At 40.6% G+C, this 21,502-nt stretch overlaps 1 protein-coding gene and 1 pseudogene across 1 annotated transcript in view; one reads left to right on the top strand and one right to left on the bottom strand.

The window, feature by feature from the left end:
- The window catches only part of KCNH1 (potassium voltage-gated channel subfamily H member 1), a 329,150-nt gene that overhangs the window by 168,240 nt on the left and 139,408 nt on the right, over positions 1-21,502 (top strand). The gene's annotated exons all lie outside the window — the stretch shown is intronic.
- On the bottom strand, positions 12,785-13,014 carry LOC107033059 (small nuclear ribonucleoprotein G pseudogene; annotated as a pseudogene).

The raw sequence follows: 21,502 nt of genomic DNA, 5'->3' as shown, positions 1-21,502 counted from the left end.
TAGTTAAACTGAGATATTGCCCTTCAGAGGTTTCAGTAATTGCCTGGGACTGAGGAGGTGAACTTGTGTCCTGATCTGGTCCTGGAGGAGTGAGGCTCACTGGCACTAGGCCAGGGACCGACTTCTTCCCCTCTGCCTGGGGTCTCCTCCAGATGGGATGAAAGACATTCATCTGAAAATACCGTTAAGCCTCAGCTCAGGAGTTGTGATACAAACTGGCATGAACGCCTGGAAGGGAGCAGGGCAGTTTGTGAACAGACATCTGCAGCTCTTCCCCAGCAGGTTGGTCTGGAATGACTGCCTCCCTGAGGCAAGCCTGGCTCCAGGCCAGGCCTGAGGAGTGAGGGCAGGGATGGAGGGTGGCGGGCAGCTTTCCTGGCTGCTGCTGCTGCTTTCTCCCACCAGCAGGGGGAGTGACCATGAGGTTGAAGAGAGAACAGTCCAGGGTCTTTCTGGCCTGGATTTGAGGACCCACTTCCAAGGCTCCTGAGGTTATGAGCCCTCAGGCAAAGATACTTAAATCTCCCTGAATTTTAGATTCTTCATCTATATGATAGAGCTGGGAAGAACTCGTCTACCTACCTTGGGCCTCCTGAGACTCGTACAGTGATAGGTGCGGGAGTACTTTGTGAACCCCCAGATGCTCTGCAGACACTAATTGTTCCTCTGGGGAAGAGGAGTCCTGTCAAGTAGCTTTTGAGAAAGAGTCTGCCTTTGCTGTAAATACCGTATTGTTGGACTTGATGCTGTTGAAGCTTGATGGCCAGGCACGGTCCTTGCCTGGTGTTGGAGTGAGACTTGTTGAAGACTCTGTCCTATTCTAAGAGTAATAGCCCTGGCTCTATGCATGCATGTGCCTGTGGGCACAACAATTTCTCTGTCCTCTTTGCTGCTCCCTGTTTTATTTTTCTGTCCATAACTGTCCCGAGATCTGATGTAGCCATCCAAGGGCACGACTTAGGGTTGTTAGTGGCTGCAGAACTAAAGAGCTGTTGGATCATTGTCCAGAGATGTGCTGGGATGAAGAGGTTTGCATCAGACCAGATCCAACTCAGGCCTTTGGTTTAACCATCTCTATTTAATCCTTAGATGAACCTTGTCCACCAGTCATTCATCAGTGCCATACATTTCTCTTCAATCTCGTTCATTTTAGGCTCTGAACTAAGTTCTGTTTCCTTTTCCTGAATAGCCCAACTTCTGCTAAACTTGCTTGGAATTGATGAAACTGGGCTGGCCGAGACAGAATATGAATTTGTGTTGCTCTTGCTTAATACATTACAAAGCTCTTCTCCTGGCCTTTTTTAATACTCTCAACACACTGGGAAGTAGGCGGTATAATTAATGTGCACTTGAAGACAGGCTGGCTGGAATGAAGAGAGATTAAGCAGCTTGCTCAAGGTTGCATAGCTAGTAAGTATGGGCTCAGGACTCAGTCCTAGCTTTGGATTCTAGAATCCCAGTGTCATTCATCACAGGACACCTTGTGCCTCATCCACGAGGAAGGCCTACAGCTGCTAGAACGTGTGCTTTGTGTTGTTCTTGTGCCTAGAGTAGGTTTGGACGGAAACTCCTTGATCCCTGGATCTGATCTGGTCTTTCTGGTGATCGAGCACCAACATGCAGGATTCAGGCTGACTAGGCTGGCCTCCCACATGTCGGCCAAAAGAAGAGCTTTCCTCTGTCGGAAGCAAATCCCTGATGACATCCTTTGTGTTCATTAGCACAAATGCACTGCTCTGTGGCACCTCCCAGCTTACCACCTGTGACTGAATTCATTTACATTCATTTCTCTGCAAAGACCTAGACTCTTACTGAAAGTTTCTCTAAATGCCCCTCCCCCCACCTTCATACCTGGTGCTTGTTTCTGGTCTACTGGATTTGTAATTTAGAAAGAAAATGAGGTGACTTTATTTTTTAGGGCAGGATTTACTCGTTTAACCCCCATCACCGCTCCTGGAGCTTGTTACTCATTCCCGCTAAATACTGGTGGCTGCCTGCCTCGCAGTCTTTTTCACAGTTTCTGTGTTTTACTGGGTATTAATGACTCCATTTTGCAGAGTGATAATGTGGTGATGCTTTTTCTTTTCAGGGCTGAAATCTTTAGAGGTTCTGCCTGATGTGTCTCCTAATTAGGATGGAGTTTAGATACAAGCATCGATTTCTTTTTTCCAAACGAAGAGAAACACCTCAGCAATCTTCCTGCAAGCACATTCAGCCTGAAATGGGAATGATTTCCCCTCCTACTCCTCACCCTCTTTCTGTTTGTGTTTTCTTCCGTCTTGGGCTGCTCACAAGTACACCAAAAGCTTCTCTGACTCTTAACAAAGGAGTCAGCAAGTTCCTCTTCTAACCCTGAATTTTTCATGCTTTTGAGTAACGGGGCAGCCAATGGGTTTGCCATGTGAGCCTGTTCTGGTCTCTGCAAATCCAGGTCTCAGCACTCAAGATTCTTGGGAGCAATTTTTGATCTTGCCATCTGGGGAACGAGGTCAGGTGTGTTCATAAGGGGGTAGGGTCAGATGATTCCTTCCAGAGCTAGCTTTCCCTGAACCTCTCCTGAGGACTTCTTCTTCTTCAATAGGAATTTAACTTCTTTCTCTCATATTCACATGGAGATGGACTTTGCCCAATCGCTATTTTGTAAGAATATTGCTTAATTGCTTGATATGTGTGCCAATGACTAAATATAGCCAGGAAAACCACCTCTTTTGGGCACTGCTTCTTAACGGTGTCTGAAGGAGTTCTTTTAGCTGGAGATTACATAAAGTCCAAAGATGCCAACATATATAAGTAACTGAATACAGTATTAAATTTATGTACCAGATTATAATTCAGGAACAGAATGAAGTGACTTCATTATTTATGCATTTTATTAATTTTCATGTATTTGTATGTTTGGTTTATATTGTCAATAACAAGAGGAAAGGGATTGTTCATTCATTCATTACCACCTGTGTCCCAGGCAGTCTCTTTACTGGGAATTCAGTGATGAGCAAGACAGACAAGGTCCCTGCCATCTGGTAGTGAAAGAAAATTAAATAAGTAGTAACGAGAGGAAGATCAAGATGGCAGAGTAGAAGGACAAAGAACTTACCTCCTCCCGTGAACACATCAAAAATGCATCTACATGTGGAATAATTCTCACTGAAAAATTAATGGGGACTGGAACTTTTCCACTTAACACTTCTGTACATTTTTGTACAACCAAGGCTGTAAGAAGGATCCACACCGAGATGGATATAGAAGATATGTTGTGTGTGTGTGTATCCATACAATGAAATATTACTCAGCCACAAAAAAGAATGAAATGTCACCATTTGCAACAACATGTTTGAACCTGTAGAGAATTATGCTAAGTGAAATAAGTCAGAGAAAGACAGCTACTGTATATTATCATTCATATGTGGAATCTAAAAAATAAAATAAATGAATGTATATATAACAAACCAGAAACAGACTCACAGATAAAGAGAACAAACTAGTGGTTACCAATGAGAGAAGGTAGGGGCAAGATAGGGGTATGGGATTAAGAGATACAAACTACTATGTATAAAATAGGTAAGCAACAAGGATATATTGAAGCATAGAGAAATATGGCCACTCTTTGTAATGACTTTAAATGGAGTGTAATCTATAAAAAAAAAAATTGAATCACTCTGTTGTGTACCTGGAACTAACAAGTCCTGTAAATGAACTGTACTTCAATGGAAATAAACAAATACATAAATACATAAGTAGTAACTATTCCCATTGGTGGGTTTCCGGTGGGTACACAGGCTCTAAACATCTTGTATATGTTCCTTAGAAGGTAATATAGCAATAAGCACCTTGAAGTTGTGCAGTTATTTGCAGAAGAAATAAATAATGTGTGTGGAATGATGCAGTGAGAAAATGGGCATAGATGGGGGGAGGAACTCTTGGGTGGTGATGAGGTCCCCTCATTGTCAGTGCTGTTGCCAGTGAAGCTGGTGGGTCTTGATGCAGGTGTGGGAAATGGGGCATCTGGTGTCCTGCTTAGCTGAAGACTTTGATGGCCACTGCAGCTCCTTCATGCCCCCATGGAGCTGGGCCGCGGAGCTGCTTTCGTGGTTGATTTATGTACTGATGAGACTCTCTGCAAGGCTGCACTCAGTGTCCTGCTTCTGATTCTGCAGCCCCAGCTCCTGCCCTCCCTCATGCCCCTTCCCATGCCCCCTTCTCTCTTCTTCTCATGCAAATGAGTAGATCAATTACACCTCTAATTAGGGATGACATAACTAAACTTTAAGAAAGCACCTTTCTGCCTCTAATAGCAAGTAGCACGTCCTGCAGGTCGTTCATCTTGACTCGCAAGTTGCGGAAATCAAGCTTAGTGGTGCTAGCCATTTTTACCCTGAAGTTCAGGGGGGAAGGTGCATCCTAAATTGACTTAGAATTTCCCTCAGGAAAGAGGAATCCCCCAGTGATTTGGCAACTTTAACTCAGGCTGAGAGCTCGGGGTTAAGTGCTGGGGAAGGAGGGATGGAGAGGACGAGCTGGTGCACTTAATCCATTTTGAGTTGATTTTTACTGTGACCCTCTGGAGGCACAGCAAATTGTGCCTGCATTTGGCCAGGCACTTAGAGGGGTGTAATGATGCTAAGTTACAGTAAGGGCACTGAAGGGTTTCAAGAGAAAGCTAGATGTCCTTCGCATGGAGCTGGGGACTTTGTGCTCCGGGTTGCCTTGATGCTCCTTGAAATTGCACTGATTTCCTTCTTTTGTTTGTGGACGTTAAGTGCTGCTGCCTTTCATGCCTCTCCAGAGAAGCCCGTAAAATCAAAGGGCCCACAGAGATGGGGGAGCCTAAGGGAACCTCTTTGGTTGTGGGGAGAAGAGCACTGAGGAGATGTCAGTTTTCCCCATGGGCCCCGTTACCCCTGGCTATCCCAGTACAATGTTAGGGGATGGAATAGATGGTCCATCCCCATCTGCGGCGGAGTGAGGAATTGAATCTTAGGGAATTGGGGGAAACCCATTTTAGGCAAGAATAGGTTTAGGATAGCAGGGAGGGAAGGATAGATGAGGAGTTCAGTTTTGTACTTGTTATATTTGAGATTCCAAACAGTTGTTTCCAGGGTTCTTCGATCTACCAATCTGTGTGTCTGTCAGTGCATAAACATGTTTCATGTAGATGTTCAGTATGTTTTAAACAGCAGTTCAGTTTTCTTTGCTGTTCTTAAAACATTTCTTAAAAAGTTATCTTCATTATTCAGCTACTGTTTTTCTTACATTGAAATTTTAAAATCAGTTAAACTGTCCTAAAAACTCGTGGGAGTTTGCTTAATGTTTTAATAATTTGAGTCTTATCATAATGTTTTATTTCCCCATTTATTCAAGAATTTAAGCAAATTTCTTGTGATACAGATTTGGTAATTTTTCCCATAAATGTTCTCCCCATTTTTATGAGATTTATTCCTAGATGTTTTATACTGTTTATTTGTAGTGTGAATGTCTCTTTTTTTTAACTTATTAAATTTTCTAATTGATATTGCTTCTCGAAATAATGTTATTTATTTTTGCATATAGGTTTTATATCCAGCAACCTTCCTGAACCCTTCTATTAGTTCTAGCATCTTCTGATGATTTTCCTGGACTTTCTCTGTAGATATATATGTATATATAATCTACACATACAGTTTTAACTCTTATTTTCTAATCATTATTGCTCTGTGTTCTTACTGAATTTTTAGGACATTCAGTATACTGTTCAATGGTAGTAGTCATATTTTATTCCTTTGTTCCTGATTTTAAAGATAAAGCTTTTTAGGTTTTACTGTTGAGAATAATGTTGACTCTAGGTTTTGGATAGATGCCCTTTATAGGTTAAAGCAGTGCTTTTCTCATCTTGGCTTCTTAAGAGTAATTCGTGGTAAGTTTTATTGAATGCTGATTCTGTATCTCTTGAGAAGAATATATATTTCAGTCTATTAATGTGATGAATTACATTGACAGGTGTTTGTTCCGCTTCCTTCCTTCATTCACTCCCTTCTTCCTCCCTCTCCTCCTTCTCTCTTTCTCCTTATCTCAGGTAGAGAGAGTTGAGTTACTCAAACTCCCAGAGTATGGAGTACTCGCAGCCTTGATACGTCAAGGTCCTCTTTTGATTATTGTTATTTTTCCCCTTTAACCCCCATTTTACCTTCTACGTGTGTATCTAGATATGTGTGTCCTTGAGAAGCACATAGCAGGGATTGTGTGTATGTTGGGGTGTGTTTATCTGTTTAATTTACGTGAAAGGTATTGTGCTATAAATGTCATGTTTTCTTTTTGTTTTATTCAACACTGTGGTCTTTGGCAGTATATCTTTGCTGCTATATATAAATATATGGAAATTTTTTTAATTAATTAAAAAATTTTAGTAATGTGATAGAAATCTATTGCTTCTGATGTAATTCTGCAGAGATGCGGTGCTACACAAAATTGCATTTTACTTATCTAGTCCCCGAGTGATGGACTTAGGTTACCTCCCATGGTTTGATACCACAAGCAGTGCTGTGGTGAATATCCTTGTTTGTGTTTCCATAGGATCTTTGGGAGAGTTTTTCTGGAGTACATATAGATGGAAGTGTGGTGTGTTTGCTAGGTTATCTAATATTGACGAGTTCTTACATTTCTGTGATAAATCCTATTTGGTCATCAGTTAGGACGCTTCCAGCTATAAGTAAAAATTTCTAACTCCAATTGGGTTAAACACTGGGAAAGTTTATCATTTCACGTTATAAGATGCCCTAACATCATAGAGCTTCTGCAACACTGTTTAATTCCATGGCTCATTGGCAGTATCAGGTTCCTTCCATCTTTCTGCTTTGTTATCTTCCACATTGGCATCACCCTCTGCCAAAATTCCAGGGTTCACATGCGAGGTACTACAGTGCCCAGCGGAAATAGAAGACAACTTTTTTTCCTTTGACACCTTTTAAAAGAGAAGAAATTTTCCCCCAGAGCGTCCACCTCCACCCTCAGCAGACTTTCTTTTGTGCCTCATTGGCTAGAATCATATTACATGCTGAAGCCTAGCCCACCCCCCATCCAGGGGAGTAAAACCATTGCAAGTGATTTAGAGGAGTGACTCTTACACCTGGCTGCACATGAGAATCACCTGGAAGCTTTAAAAAAAAATGAATCAGAAGCTATCAATTCTGCTTATCTGAATGATATTTACTACTATTTTATCTAAACTTTTTACTACTACCTCAGTGTTTTTTGTGGTTGTTGGTCTATTTGAATTTTTAAAATTCTCTGATTTTAATCTTTCATGATCACAAATCTCTTTATGATTATATACCATCTGCTGTATCTGGAGGGATTTCTCCTTAATCATTTCATATATTATTTTTGTCTTCCCTTTTCTTTGCATGCCTTTGAACCAGTGGCATGTTCCTTTCATGGCAAAAGACAGGGGTGCAAAAGGGAAATCCCAGCTATGCAAGCACATTTCAAGCCTTTGTTCATGGTAAATGTTTTAGTATATTACTTTTCAAATAAAGTCACATGGTCAAGTCCAAAGAGAAGGAGTAGACAACTTCATTACCCCATCATAAGGCCATTGTAGAGGTGCGGATAATAATACTGCTCAGGAGAATGAAGGAATAAGACCAGTGATTCCCAAAATGTTCATGCCATTTTGCACACCTACCAGCAATGTGTGAGGGTTGAAGTCTTTGATTTTAGCCATCCTAGTGGGTATCTCATTGTGATTTTAAATTACATTCCCTTGATGACTAAGTAAATTGAGCATCTTTTCATGTGCTTTTTTTGGCCATTGATGGATCTCTTGTGAAATGTCTGTCCAAATCTTTTGCCTATTTAAAAAATTGAACTGACTTTTTATTACTGAGTTGTATGAGTTCTTTATATATCCTGGATGCAAATCCTTTATCAGCCACATTATCCTAATCTGTGGCTAGAACATTTTGGGAATCAGTTTGACAGTTTTTTTATTAAGTTAAGCATACACTTACCATAATACTCAGTGTTTCCACGTCTATGCATTTACCAAAGAGCATTGAAAACAGATGTTCACACAGAAACTTGTACATTAAAGTTCACAATAACCCAAATCAGGAAAATATCAAATGTTCATAAGCAGATGAATGGATAAAGAAATAGTAATATATTCATATGGGGTAATACTATCAACAATAAAAAAGCAATAAACTGGAGGTACACATGGCAACAGGGCTAAATATGAAATATATTAGGTTGTGTTTGTTTAAAAGCCAAAGTAGTGCACACTGTGTAATTTAGTTTATATAAAATTATAGAAAAGACAAAACTATCTTACAATGACCTAAAGCAGATCAGTAGTTGCCAGGGGCTGGGCACCGGGGCATAGATAAAGATGCACAAGGGAACTTTTGGAGATAAAAATGTTCTCCATCTTGATTGTGCTGGTGGTTTCATTTGTCAAAACTCATCAAACCCTAAACTTCAAATGGGAACATTTTGTCACATGTAAATGATACCCCAATAAAGTGTTTTTTTTTAAATCAGGATTTAGTTGCTTTTCAGTCTACCTCTGGCACACAAACCGTACGGCAGGCTGAAGCAGAGCGCCTGTAGGTGCTTCATTCCATTCTTGATAGTGTCCAGATTTTATATGAAATGTTTATACAAGTATACATATGTGTAATATACACACATATGTATATATGCTTTATTGAAATAAAACTCACCATACAGTTCCCACATTTAAAGCATACAATTAAATGGTATTTAGACTGTTCACTGAGTTGTGAAACCACCACTATTATTAATTTTAGAACATCTTCATAACCCCAAAAAGAAATCCTATACCCATTTGCAGTCACTTCCTATTTCATCCCACATCTTTTAGCCCTAATTAGATTAATAGGGCTACTACTAACCCACTTCCCCTCTTTCTCTCTCTCTCCCTCCCTCTCCCCCTTTTCCTCTGCCTATTCTGGACATTTTATATGAATTAAGCCATACAAAATATAGCTTTCTGACTGGTTTATTTCACTTAGAATACTGTTTTCAAAGTTCATCCATGTTGTAGCATGTATCTGTACTTCATTTCTTTTTATTGCTGACTAATATTCCATTGTACGGATATACCACATCTTATTTATCCTTTCATCAGTTGATGGACATACAAGCAGTTTACATTTTATCTGGATATTATGAATCATGCTGCTATGAACACTCATGGACAAGTTTTTGAGTAGACATATGTTTCCAGTTCTTTGAGGTATAAACCTAGGAGTGGAATTGATGGGTCATAGGATAACTCTGTGGTTAACAGTTTGAGAACCTACCACACTGTTTCCCACTTGCACCATTTTGCATTCCTTCCAGCAATTTACACTGTCTCCACATCACCAGCACTTGCCTTTTGATTATCACCATTCCAGTGGTGTAAAGTGGTATCTCATTGTGGTTTTGATTTGCATTTCCCTGATGATTAATGATGTTGAACAGCTCTTCATGTGTTTATTGATCACTGGCTTATCTTTTTTGGGAGAAATGTCTACTCAGTTCCTTTGCCTGTTTTGTAACTAAGTTGTCATTTTTTATTATTGAGTTGTAAGAGTTCTTTATATATTATTAATATAAATCCCTTATCAGATATGTGATTCACAGATATTTTCTTCCATTCTGTGGGTTGTGTTTTCACTTGCTTGATGGCATTTTTTGCAGCACAAAAGTTTTAGTTTTCATATAATCTAGTTTTTTTTTTACTTATACACTAGGTGTCATAGTTAAGAAGTCTTTGCCTAACCCAAGGTCATGAAGATATACACTGATATTTTTTTCTAAGAGTTTAATTTTCACTCTTATTGTTAGGTCTGTGATCCATTTGAGTAATTTTTGATTATGGTATGAGGAAAGGGTCCAGCTTCATTCTTTTCTATGTGACTATCCAGTGGTCCCAGCACCATTTGTTGAAAAAAGGCTCTTCTTTCCCCATTGAATTTTATTGGTATATATGCATTTTAAAAAATGAAATATGGGCTTTAAAATACTTACTTGATTCATATTTAGCATCTGTCAGCTTCCTGAGAGGGAGAGTAACAGTAAAGATCAAAATGGGCCTTCCTTCCCTCCTCTTACTTGATTGTGCTTTGCCCCACACACTAAATTTCAAAATAAAAAGTATCTAAAGGGGTTGAGGGAAATAAGAGAGGCGCCTTGTTCCACTTTGAGAAACAGAGATTCTTAGCTGTGTCCTTCTTCCCACTCTGAGAAACGTGACGAGGGCAGAGAGAGCCAGGGAGGGACCAGCAGGGTAGCCCCCACATGTTGCTTCCATCCCATCTGGATGGCATGGGACTGCTTTGCAAAGCCTTTCTTTATTTCACAAAATGCATTCATTAGCAAGAGAAACAGCATTTATGAGTTGCAAGGCTTAGCTGTGTCCTTGTGTGTACACTGTGAACATTGAGGCATCAAATGAACAATTTCTGTTGAATAAAAGGCTGCCTTTTTCTCTAAAACCTTGTTCCTGCTACCCTAGAACTGAAGATCATTTTGTATGCCACATAATGTTCTGGAAAGATGATCAATTCTGAGTCTGAGTGAGTTGTTAACAGATTTAGATCTGGATTTGATACTGTTTCTGTGCTTAAAAACTGCATGACTGTGGGCAAGTTATCTAAACTCTTTGAGCTCCATTTCAGATACAAAATGGAATAATGATAAACTACCTTGTAGTATTATTGTGAGGATAAATTAATGAGCTGTCATATGAAAATACTTGGTCCAGACCTGGCACATATAGCTCTGCAGTGGTAGAGCATGTGCCCGGGACCCTGCTGGGTAGAGAGCATAGCTCAGGGGATGCACTGATAGGCTCACCAGGTAACTCAGATCAGGCCTCTCTGCCCCTTGGCAGATCTGAAATTAGAATTTCCTTTCCTGGAAGCTCTCCATGGATTCAAAGAAGTTCTCTTGGCCATCCCTTACTTTCATGGGAAATTGGTATTGCTGGCTGCTTCCTTTGTGAACCTTCCAACCTAGGTCATCACAGCCTAACTCAACACGCATACCCTGAAAGTCCCTTCTCCCACCTTCCATTAGCATTTTGTTTTCTTGCCAGACAGCCCCCATTGGCTCCAGGGAATCTGAGTAGAGGAAGGAGACACTCCTGTCGGGTTATATGTTTTAGAGGTTCAGCCAGTCGGCAGTGAGCTGAGGCCTCCCCAAGCTAGGATAATGACCTCTCCTCTCTGTTCCCTCAGTGCTTCTTTAATGTCGCCCTTCCCACAAGAGGAGGGACTAGGTCTTATTCCTATTTGTATGCCAAACACCTAGCACAGTATACCTATCACATAAGTGAATGCTCATGGATGGATGTTTAGGTAAAGCATGAAGGAACGCTCACTAGCCCTGTCTCTTAACTATTGAAAATATCCCAGCAAACCTTCTTGATCTAGGCTCGGATCTCTGGGTGGTACATGTTGGTTTCATCCAAAGGTCTGGCCTCATGCATAAATAAAGTAGGCATCCATTCTCATGGTGTGATTTGTGGAGTGCTGGGAAGGCCTCAGACCTTCATTTATTCCTTTTTAAAAAATTGAAGTACAGTTGATTTACAATGTTTTGTTAGTTTCAGGTGTACAACATAGTGATCCAATATTTTTATAGATTATATGTCATTCAGAGTTATTATCATATTGGTTATATTCTCTGTTCTGTACATTACATCCTCGTATCTTATTTATTTTATACCTAGTAGTTGGAACCTCGGGTCAGGTCAAAATGAATAAGGAGGGCAGCCTTTTCAAGAGAAACTGCAAAGGTAGGCTAGGGGTGATTCCAAGGCATTTTTAGCATTAGCTAAGAGTCTGTTCTTTGAGTTAGCACTTCCCCTCCTTGAGTTTGTCATAATGCTAAAGCCAGGGCTAAGGATAATTGCTCAGTTCCCTCTACCCATATATGTACAGGCTGGTAGGAGGTACAACTTGGACTGTGATGGACTGGCGCCAGGTCAGTGATACACTCAGTTGTCTCTGGTTATGACTGGTGTTCAGCCACCAGTTGCCAGTCTGGTCTCCAGGCCTCCCAGATGTAAGCTCTGCCATCGTCCTTCTCATTCTGCAATGGTTGTGGATGGTCCAGCCCCATTTCCTTTTCATTGTTCTTGACCAGACTGAAATCCAGCCATGATCATTTCCCTCTCCTCTTGGACTAGATGAATTAGCTGAGCCTTGATTCCCTCATTTGTAAGTTGAGGGGCAGCTCCTCCTATTTTTGTTATTCTGTGAAATGAAGTAAAAATTCTCTCACTATGACTTGATAATAAATGGAGATTGGGAGGAGAGTCAATTGTTTTATTATATAGAATCAGGTTTGTAGATTTCAAGTTAATGTGAATTCCAAATGTAATTGCTCCTTTCTTCCAGTTATTGATCGTTTGCTAAATTTTTCCTATATTACATAGAATCATATAAATAAGTCGCACATTTCTGGAATAACGTGATTTTTTAAAATTGAAGTATAGTCAGTTTACAATGTTGTGTCAGTTTCTAGTGCACAGCACAATGTTTCAATCATACATGTACCTTTTCATATTCTTTTTCTGGAATAATGTGATTTTTCACCCTTGGTTATTTTACCAAGAATATAAAACACATTAGACCACTAAATAAGACTTCTGGTCTCTTTTTTTTTTGACTATTACAGAAGTTTATTTAACAAAAAGTTCAATAAGAAAATGTACATGACCCAGTTTTTATTGTCGTAAAATGTGGGGAGGGGACATGTGGAAGCAGCTGATCTCTCTGGTGAACACAGCCATTGTTCATACTCGATCCAAGGCTTCTAACATGATGTTACCATTTCCTTGTGTTACCACATTCCAGTGTTGTTCTGTTGCCCACCAGCTGCCGTCTCCACACACCCATCTATCACAAGATTCAGGAAAGGATCAAATTCCTGCAATATTCCTTGGACATATTTGCTTCCATTTAATTTCAGTGATAACTTCTTGTCCATAAATATCTTCAACTCGAGAGGGTGAGCTTTGCTCATGATGGCTGCTCAGCAAGTTGTGGACTCATTTTTTAACTAGATCAACCCCTTTAGTGTTAGGGATATTAAAATGATATGGACTCAGACTCATCCATCACCAGGAGGAAGAATGGAAATGCTAGATGAAGGATTCACAAGAGGCAAAAGAGAATTGGACTGACTTTAACCAGGATGATTTGGGTCTGTCAGCAGAATTTAGACGGGGTATTGGTCAGAAAGACAGGAATAACAAACAGTGGATTCATCTGGCAAAAGAGATGTGAGCCAGGGTGGTAGCAAAACCTGAGAATCTCCCCAAAATTGTGTCTCTCTGACATGGGGCTAGGGACAGTTATAGCTTTATAAGCTCTTAAAGGTAAATGCTTCTCTGGTTCTCAGTGAGGCTGAGTCTGGGCTCTGGGGGGTTCCCTGGTGCCCTTGCCCACCCAGGAGCCCTTGGTCCCCCTGTTGTCCCGTAGGACAGAGTCCCCGGGAGATTTGAGGTCTGGTGGAAAATTCCTGACACTGGTGAGCTCTGCGGGCTTGGTCTCTCATGGTGAGCTCTCATCCTTCCTACTTGTCACCTGTGTTGGTGGCCAGGCCTCTAGGGAGCAGTCCTGCTGGGAAGGGCTTTGCTATGTCCCAAATGTGTGCCTCCTTCCAAACCTGGCCTTTTGTTGTTTTGTGCCTGTTATGCTCCATACACAGGGCTAGGGCCTTTTAGACACGATCTTTTTTTAAAGCCACAGAGGCCCTGCCAGCTAGGTGTTATCTCTGTGTGCCAGAAAAGGAAACCGAGACTCAGAAGGGAACAGAAGTTCATGTGGTCAGTCAGTGGCAGAGCTGCAGGTTGGATCTCGCTGTGTCTCACTCCGAATCCCTTGCTCTATCACAGCTGACAGACGTTTCCCTGGCAAAATGAATGTTTTATTGGTTTTTAATCCTGCGTTTTCAGTGGCTCTGCATTCATGGTTGATAACCACCAGTGGAGCCACTGAATGATGGACGTGTTACAACTAGAGAAAGAAGACATGGTTCCCCAAAGAGGACACATCACTCAGATAAGAAGTGGTTGTGAAGCTTTATTCTTTTGAGCATAAATGAATGCTGTTGTGCCTAGAATGATCTAACTTGCTTTTGACTGAGTCTTCTTAATGGGATACCTAAGAATTTTCACCATTTTTTCTTGATGTGTGAGGTTAATGTTTCTTCATGAAAGAAAGGGACCTGGGAAATGCTGTTAACCTTGCAGGATGCTGGGAGATGTAGAAGCGTTTGTTGCCTCCCTTGGACCAGGCATGTTTGCCCAAAGAGCATTTAAATAGTGCATGCTTACTCTGGGTGGATGGAATAGTGGCTCTAAGGGTGGAGTTCCCTTTCCACAAGGGTTCTGTTAGCTTTTTGTTTTCTTTCTTTTCTTTCTTTATTTTTTTTGTATTTGTAATTTGTGGTTTATAAAGGACAAGGGACTCTTAGATTTTTTTTCTCAGTAAATTGAGGACCAGAATCATTTAACTAGAAGGGTTCTTAGAAATCAATTAGATTATAAATTAAAATGTACTCTATCAGCCAGACAAAGCATTTATGTGGAACTCGTATTAACTGAGGGCCTACTCTGTGCTCAGCACAGCACTGGGTCTTCAAGGAGTTACCTCACTCAGCCAGCCAGCTCCCCAGCCTTCTGTCTCATAGTCTCCTTATTCCCCAAGCTCCCAGCTCCACACACCTGAGCCTTTTTGAGTTCTTAAATGTGCCAAGCCCTTCCTTCCCTCTGAGCCTTTGCCAGTGATGCTCCTTTGGCCTGGAATCCCCTTCTCCACTGTCGTCTTAGCGGCTTTTCCTCATCCCTCCCCTCAGAGATGCTTTCTATTACTTCCTAGGTGGAGGAGAGTCCACCCTCTACCCCGTCTTGCTTTCTTTCTAACACACTGTTTTTTATCCTTCTGAACACATCAAATTTATAATTATACATTTGTTTTTTACTGATTTAGTTTCTTTCTCCCTTGCTAGTCTTTAAGCTGTGTGGGGACAAAGGCCAAGTCTGATTTGTTCACCAGAGCATCCTTAGCCTTTAGCATGATTCCTGACACATAGGAGGCAGGCACTCAATAAATCTTTATTGATTTGGGGGTGGGTATTGTAATCCCAGTTGAGGCCACTGAAGGGTGATGTGACTGCTCCAAGTCACCCACCTGGTGAATGGCAGGAGCTAGGATGCTAATCTCGTTCCTGACTCTCAAATGCAGTGCTCACTTCACTTTCCAGTTCTGGTGACTTCTATTTAGAGAACACAGCTTTCTTACCTCACTGATGGGCTGACAGATTTTTTTTTGCTGTTAGAGTTATGGCTTAGGTCAGGATTAGAGAAAGTACCAAATGAGGTACCTGGTCACACCAGACTGAGAACACTGTAAAGGAAAAGACAGCATGTCCTCTGTTAACTGGGAGCTCCTGGGGCTCAAGAGTCACAGATGTCCACAGGCCGGCAGCACCATGACCAGAGAGAGGGCTGGGCTGACACCTTTCTCTGTGTCCCAGAGCAGGCAGCACATGGCTTTGTCTTATGGGGCTATGTGGGCCTGGAAGACTGCTTTTATTTTTCTTTTTTTAAATTGAAGTATAGTTGATTTATAGTATTTCAGGCATACAGCAAAGTGACCCAGTATGTATGTGTGTGTGTGTGTGTGTGTGTGTGTATTCTTTTTCAGATTCTTTTCCATTATAGGTTATTATACAATATTGAGTATAGTTCCCTGTGCTATACAGTAGGTTCTTGTTTTTTATCTATTTTATATATATATATATATATATATATATATATATATATGCTAATCCCAAATCCCTAGTTTATCCCTACCCCACTTTCCTCTTTGGTAACCATAACTTTGTTTTCTGTGTCTGTGAGTCTGTTTCTGTTTTGTAAATAAATTCTTTGTATTATTTTTTGATTCTGCACATAAGTGATAGCATATGATATTTGTCTTTCTCTGTCTGATGTCACTTGGTATGATAATTTCTAGGTCCATCCATATTGCTGCAAATGGGATTATTTCATTTCTCTTTATGGCTGAATAATATTCCACTGTGTTGTATATGTGTGTGTGTGTATACACACCAGATCTTCTTTAATCGTTCATCTGTCAGTGGACACTTAGGTTGCTTCCATGTCTTGGCTATTGTTAATAGTGCTGCTATGAATGTTGGAAGTGCAGGTATCTTTTCAAATTAGAGTTTTCTTTGGATATGTGGCCAGGAGTGGGATTGCTGGATCATATGGTAGCTCTATTTTTAGTTTTTAAAGTAACTTCCATACTGTTCTCCATAGTGGCTGCACCAGTTTGCGTTCCTACCAACAGTGTAGGAGGAGGGTTCCCTTTCAGGAAGACTGATTTTAAACAGCCCTGTAGGTGAGCAAGAAGGTCAATTTGGTAGGCATTAGAAGGCAGAAAGCTGTCTCTCACTTCCTGGATTTGAAATGACCTCTTTGTGCATGAAAGGAGAGACTCTGAACATGGCTGTTGGAGGCCAGTAGGCTCTAAAGAGCTGGAATAGGCTCTAGAAAGTGGGCTTTCGCTCTGCTCCTGGACGCTGACAAGCAATGCCCATTTTCCCTTTCTTCCCATGAGAAGCTGCTATTGTGGTTTTGACTCACTGCAAATCACTGATATTAGAGCGGCGTTGTTCTGCCTCTTGGCTTGCTGTTGGCGCTGCCGCATCGGACCTGAGCTAGTGTCCTGAAGCCCCTCAGAAATCCCTGCTTTGCCTAGGCCCAGCTAGCAGAGCTGCCTTTGGGTGATGTGCCTGCCTGTATTTAGAGCGCGTTTCTTTTTTTTCCCTTCCTTTTCGTTCTTTCTTTCTTTTTTTTTTATTGAAATATAGTCAGTTTACAGAGGGTTAATTTCTGGTGGACAGCATAATGTTTCAGTCATACATATACATACATATATTCGGTTTCATATTTTTCACTGTAGGTTCCTACGAGATATTGAATATTGTTCCTTGTACTATACAAGTATAAACTTGTTGTTTATTTTATATATATAGTTAATATTTGCAAATCTCCAACTCCCAATTTATCCCTTCTCACCCTCTTTCACCCAGTAGCCATAGGTTTGTTTACTATGTCTGTCTGTTTCTGTTTTGTAGATGAGTTCATTAGTGCCTTCTTCTTACTTTTTTTTACATTCAACGTATAAGTGATATCATATGGTATTTTTATTTCTCTTTCTGGCTTACTTCACTTAGACTAACATTCTCCAGGTTCATTCATGTTGCTACAAATGACATTATTTTATCCTTTTTGTGGCTGAGTAGTACTCCATTGTATAAATATACAACAGCTTCTTTATCTAGTCATCTGTTGATGAACATTTAGGTTGTTTCCATGTAGTGGCTATTGTAAATAGTGCTGCTGTGCACATTGGAGTGCATATATCTTTTCCAATTAGAATTACCTCTGGATATATGCCCAGGAGTGGGATTGCTGGATCATATGGTAAGTCTGTTTTTAGTTTTTTGAGGAATCTCTGTACTGTTTTCCATAATGGCTGCACCAAACTACATTTCCACCAGCAGTGTAGGAGGGTTCCCTTTTCTCCACACCCTCTCCAGCATTTATCATTTGTGGACTTTTGAATGATGGCCATTCGATTGGCATGAGGTGATACCTCATTGTAGTTTTGATTTGCATTTCTCTGATAATTAGCAATATTGAGCATTTTTTTTCATGTTCCTGTTGGCCATTTGTATGTCTTCATTGGAGAATTGCTTGTTTAGGTCTTCTGCCCATTTTTGGATTGGGTTGTTTATTTTTTTGTTATTAAGTTGTATGAACTATTTATATATTCTGGAAATTAAGCCCTTGTCAGTTGCATCATTTGCAAATATTTTCTCCCATTCCATAGGCTGCAAAATAGCTTATAGTTTTCTTTGCTATGTAAAAGCTTGTAAGTTTAATTAGATTCCATTTGTCTATTTTTGCTCTTAGTTCTCTTGCCTCGGTAGACTGCCCTAGGAGAACATTGCTAAGACTTATATCAGAGAGTGTTTTGCCTATGTTCTCTTCTAGGAAGTTCATCATGTCTTGTCTTATATTTAAGACTTTAAGCTGTTTTGAGTTTATTTTTGTGTATGGAGTGAGGGAGTGTTCTAACTTCATTGACTTACATGCAGCTGTCAGTTCTCCCAACACCACTTGCTAAAGAGACTGCCTTTTCTCTATTTTATATTCTTGCCTCCTTTGTTGAAGATTAATTGACTATAAGTCTGTGGACTTATTTATGGGCTCTCTGTTCTATTCCATTGATCCATATGTCTATTTTCTTGCCAGTACCATGCTGTTTTGATTACTGTAGCTCTCTAGTATTGTCTGAAGTCTGGGAGGGTTATTCCTCCAGTTTTGTTCCTTTTCTTCAGTCTTGTGGAGCCCACTTTCAATTCAGCAGTTAATCTCTGGATTCTGCATTCAATCATGATCCAAATGCTCTTAGATAAAAACACATGACTTTCTTTCCTCCCTTGCTGCTGATGTCTTCCTTGACTTCTTCTCTTCTTCCTTTTCCAAAAGCCTTTCTTTCTGGGCCTTGAACAAATGATCTGCTTTCCTCCTTCTCACATGGTTCAGCTTCCTCCCCCAGTACAAGGAATACTCCCATGGATGATTCTCAGTCTCATACAACATGCTGTTCCTTCTAGACTCTGCAGCATTCCGTGGAGACTTAGACTTGAATCATAGACAGTGACACAGGAAGAGACTTGGTGATCATCTCGAGGGGTTTCCACCCTGGGCTCTGTAGAGCCCAGGGGTCTTTGGGAAGCGGAAAGAAAGCTCAGGGCAGATGGGGCTCCCTTCAGTTCCCATCTAAGCCACTATTCTTTATTTGTTTGACATATTGAACTACTATCTAAAATACTGCTTGATCATGCTTAAAACCATGGTTTGACAAACTCTGGTCTAGTTCAAATCCTCTAGGAAGGTAATAATGATTAGAATGTGTTCTCATAGAAATTCTTCATCTCAGTGGAGATGTGTAGCTTTTGGTGTATACCCTATTATTTTAAATTCTATCTGATTGGATTCATGTAGTAGAATGTTAATAGGATTCTGTACAAGTGTATGTGTATTTTAATATGCACGCATAACACACAGACACACATGTTTGTATATGTATAAGACCAGGCTCCAATGCCCATATCTTTAAAGAAGCAGTTGGCATCCTCCAATCTGGAAGTAATCTTGCATTGCCTTTCAACATGCTACTTAAACATTTTTTTTTCCTCTCAGAGTTACTTCCCTCTGCCTTGAATTGTAATTACTTGTGAGCATTTCTTTCTCCTGCTAAACTCTAAGTTCTTTAAGGCTTGAAACTCTTAACTATTTATCTTTGTACCCTCCATAACACCTAGCAAGGCACTCTGACATGCAATTAAGGAATCACTATTTTATCTGAGAAGAATCATAAAGTAGAAAAAATATTGACTAGGGGGCCCAGTTAGTAAGAATTCAGTATACTATTATAAAGCCAAAATTTCATGCTTGGGCCTCATAAGGACCTAGTTAACTTTTCATAGAGAAAAGTACCGCATGGCTACAGACTGTACTCTGGCCATCCATCTCTCAGATGTATGTTGTTATCCACAAGGTGAGGAAGAGAAGGTCCTGACTGCTCAGTGAAATTGAGTTCCATCACTGAAAAAATAACTAACTATGGGGCTTATTATAGATGGCCGAGAATGTCAGTTTTATAAGGAAATTCCTGGAAATAGATATGATAGCTGAATTTTATGCATTAACTTGCCCGGGCCACTGGGCACCCAGATATTTGGTCAAACGTTGTTCTGGGTTGCCTTTGAGGGTGTTTTTGGATAAAAGTAACCTTTGAATCAGTAGACTGAGTAAAGCAGATGACTTTCTCCAGCGTGGGTGGCCCTCTCCAATCAGTTGAAAGCCTGAACAGACCAAAAAGGTTGACCTTCCCCTGAATAAGAAGGAATTCCTCTCAGCTTGACTGCATGAGCTGAGACATTGGCAGTCTTTTCCTGACTTTGGACCAGAACTGAAAAGACAGCTCTTCTTGAGTCTTGATTGCGCCAGCTTTTGGATTGGACCTGACACCAACAGCTCTCCTGGTTCTCAGGCCCGCAGACCTGGACTGGAACTACACGTTGGCTCTCTGGGTCTCCAGCTTGCTGATTGCAGATCTTGGGACTTCTTAGACTCAATAATTGTGTGAGCCAACCCCTTATAATAAATCTCTTTCTATCTATCTATCTTATTGGCTTTATTTCTTTTGAGAACCCTGACCAGTACAGATTTTGGTACTGAGAAATGGGGTGCTGCTCTAACAGGTGTTTAAAAATGTGGAAGTAGCTTTGGAACTGGGTAATGGGTAGAGGCTGGAAGAGTTTTGAGGTGCATGCTAGAAATACGGGTATTAAGGGCAGTTCTGGTGAGGTGTCAGACAGAAATGAGCAACATGCTATTGGAAACTGGAGGAAAGGAATTCCTTGTCATCAAGTGGCAAAAACTTAACTGAACTGTGTTCTAGAGTTTTGTGGAAGATAGAAATTGGAAACAACAAAACTGGATATTTAGCCGAGAAGATTTCTAAGCAAAGCGTTGAAGAAGTGTTTTGTTCCTCTTGACTGCTTATAGTTAAAAGAAAGGAGAGAGATGAATTGAAGAAGGAATTAAGAGTAAAGGAACTATATCCTGAAGATTTAGAAAATTCTCAGCCTATCCATATTGCAAAAAATGAGAAAGAATTTGAAGTGAACATCAAAAATAGGGCTGGACTGTCACTCACTCAGAGTTTTGGGGATTGTATGAGCAGAAACACCAGCAGCTTGAACCAAAGGGAACAGATAATGGGCAAAATGAAGGAAGGCTGTTGTACTTCTTGGATTTGAAGACAGAATGATAGTTATTTGGCTACAAATGTGTGCTGTTCTTCAAGAAGAAAAATGACCCTAAAGGCAATTCAGAGGTCACCAGGGCCACCACCTCAGTTTGACCAGGTCAGATGTCCTCTGCCTAAAGCTTTGTGGGTGGGTCTGTCCTGCAAAACCCATGGGTGCAGGGCCTCCCAGAAACTTGGGGGCAGGACCTGGCTTAGCAGATCCTCAGGGGTAGGACTCCCATCCTGAGCTGGGGCTGCCTAGAGGGCACAGCATTTAACCAAAGAGAATTACTTTTGGGCTAGTGGAATTTGCTTTACTAGGTTTTGGACTTGATTGGGACCCACCACCCCTCTTTTTTCTGATTTCTCCCTTTGGGAATGGGAATGTCTGTCCTATGCCTGTCCCACCATTGTGTTTGGGAAGCACATAGCTTATCTGGTTTCACAGGTTCAGAGCTGAAGAGAAATTTTTCTCGGGATGAATTGTATCTCAAGTCCCACTCATATCTGATTTAGATAGTATTTTGATAAGACTTTGGACTTTAAACTTTAGAGTTGATGGCTGGAGTGAGTTAAGATGTTCAGGGCCATAGGAATGGAATTGATGTATT

The sequence above is a fragment of the Vicugna pacos genome, chromosome 23 (genome assembly GCF_048564905.1).
Source record: "Vicugna pacos chromosome 23, VicPac4, whole genome shotgun sequence".
Classification (NCBI taxonomy): domain Eukaryota; kingdom Metazoa; phylum Chordata; class Mammalia; order Artiodactyla; family Camelidae; genus Vicugna; species Vicugna pacos.
Note: the sequence above shows the minus strand (reverse complement) of the source record. Positions and strands in the feature narration are given on the sequence as shown.